The sequence below is a fragment of the Elephantulus edwardii genome, unplaced genomic scaffold (genome assembly GCF_000299155.1).
Source record: "Elephantulus edwardii isolate Elephantulus edwardi_28Jun2011 unplaced genomic scaffold, EleEdw1.0 scaffold00034, whole genome shotgun sequence".
NCBI classification, from domain to species: domain Eukaryota; kingdom Metazoa; phylum Chordata; class Mammalia; order Macroscelidea; family Macroscelididae; genus Elephantulus; species Elephantulus edwardii.
The window spans coordinates 2,006,592-2,008,940 of record NW_006399784.1 but is presented as its reverse complement, the minus strand read 5'-3'; the positions used below and the strand labels follow the sequence as shown (position 1 = coordinate 2,008,940).

At 47.0% G+C, this 2,349-nt stretch overlaps 1 pseudogene; it reads left to right on the top strand.

Annotated features, from left to right (window-relative positions):
- LOC102847687 overlaps positions 1-1,425 on the top strand; it is a 70,292-nt pseudogene extending 68,867 nt beyond the window's left edge.
- Positions 1,426-2,349: the final 924 nt, after the last annotated feature.

The following is a 2,349-nucleotide window of genomic DNA, read 5'->3' as shown; positions in this document are numbered from 1 at the left end:
AGGAGGGACAGGTCCTTGGAGAGGGACATCATGCTTGGGAGGGTGGAGGGTCAGCTCAGGAGGGGAAGACCCTCTACGAGATGGGATGATTCAGTGACTGGGGTAATCGGGATAGGTGTGTCAGAGGCAGTGTGATTGGCACAGGATAGAGCGTGGTTTAGGGCTGTTGTACATAGGGTCGCTATGAGTCACAAACGACTCAATGTCACATAACCACAACAACAATTCTTCACAGTGCCTGAAGGACTGGCAGAAGATTGTACCCCTGTAAGAGAAGGACAACACTTACTCAGTGGAATTCTCTAGCCTCCTGGTCGAGACCGTCACCTATGAGATCCTGTCGCTAAAGGAGCAGATTGCCAAGTGGCAGCAGATCCAGTGAGAGTACAGCTCTGGAGGAGGGCCAGGCGGGGCAGCCGAGATGTGAAAGCAGTTCCTTCACTCCTGCAAGCAGTACAGCATCACTGGAGACTAAGTCCGAAGAGAACTGCTGACCCTGGTGAAGGACCTACTGAGTCAGCTGGATGACATGGGGTCGGGGCCCAGTGTCTGGGAGAAGCCATGACTTGTACCAGACTTGTGTGGACTCTGTGTTAACCTCACTGAGCATATGTTGCATATGCCGAGATTCGTGCAGAAGAAATGCGACCAGACAGTGTATATGAGTGGAGGGCCAGAACCAAGCCATCTGTGGTGGAGCTGCCACACTTTGAGGAACCTCTGAGCTGGTGAAAGAAGACACAATTGCTTGGGGTGACCTCGGGACACAGGCAGCTTCTGAAGAGATCGACCATGGCATCTCTGTTTACGCTGCTGAAATTGACTGAGACATCTCGTGAGACTGGAAGTCAAAGGAAGCAGGGAGTGAGAGTATTGACAGGGGAGATGAGGCTGAGACTCTGCAGATCACAGTACTGGAGGCCAGAACTGAGGCTCCAGGTGTTGCTAGTGGCTGGGATGCTCTGACTCTCCTTGAGTTCCCAGAGAACCAGTTCATTGATGAGTTCGTGGAGTTTGAGCTCTCCTTCCAGAGAGCAGTAGAAATGAGTAAAGAGGCAGACTTGTCAGTGAGCCAGTGCCAGCTGGATCCAGCCATCCTGCAGGACCAGTCCAAGGCGAAGATGGTTACCATGGTGTCCATGCTGCAGAATCTGGTTGTTCAACTCACCAATCTTCGAATGCAACATCTGTTTATGATCTTTGCCTCCCTCACATATGTGTACCGGGTGACTAAATTCCTCCAGAAAAAGCGAAAGCAAGCCCATCTCCTGGCCTTGAAGAAAAAGCTGATGGTACAGAAGGAGCAGGAAGCACTCTAGGAGCAGGCTGCTGGATCTGCTGGAGGAGCAGCAGAAGCTGATTTAAGCTGACTTCTCCAGATGGTACAATGGGTGTCCTGTGAACCTGATGGGAACCTCTCTGTGACACTCTCCCCATTCTTGTCCACCCATCATCTCAGCCTTTAGGAGGGAGGGATCCTCCAACAGGAGCTGACGTAGTTAGGGCCTTTCTGGCAAGAGACCAGGCCAACTGAGGTCAGAAAGCCATGTGGAAGAACTGTCACTTAGGTAGAAGTGGATGCTGTCACTTCAGCAGTCTCCGCAAGAAGCTGTCCTGACTGTTCCTGTGGCCCAACCAACCACAGCTCTGTGTGGTCTGGTTAGTCTCATCGGACCGAATAAAAGAGAAAAAGTGTCTTGCTTCATTACTAGGGAAAAAAAATCAATTAAGATTAATTTGTTAATTAAAGACTTAAGTAAGCAGAGCTCCTTTGACAGCAGTATAATGATGCAATTTGGCAGCTATGTAACATTAAATCCACTTACATTTTGTGATGTTGTCTGTACCACCTTTATTTTTGCATAACACCTATTTTTCTCACAGTGGCCTGGTTTTAGGTACCTAACTATGCCCATAGGTGAGGAGTGGGTGTATATTGGATAATAGTCTACTCCCAAGAAAATTTCCCTTACGTCAGAGGTGATGTTTTACTTCAGTAAGGATGTGGGTTGAGCAAAGTAGGATTTGAATTATGTCATTTGTAAGGCTTAAATCCCTATTAATCCTAAATATTCTGGTCTTTCATTTTTATATTTTCTATCTCCCCTTTCATCACAATGATCTTTCACTTCTTGATGTTATTGCACTCCATCTTGCCTTCAAACATTCTAGAAGTCCCCTATCAATTTACTGTTTGAATAGTTTTTTGGACAATCTTCAGTATTATTTTACTTTCACATAATATGATTAGGAAGCAGGAATGCCATCCACTTCCTAAATAGCATGCTTCTGGAAACTCTGTGAACTTTGATAAATGGTAATGATTGTGGAAGGGCTTTAGGCTTTTTG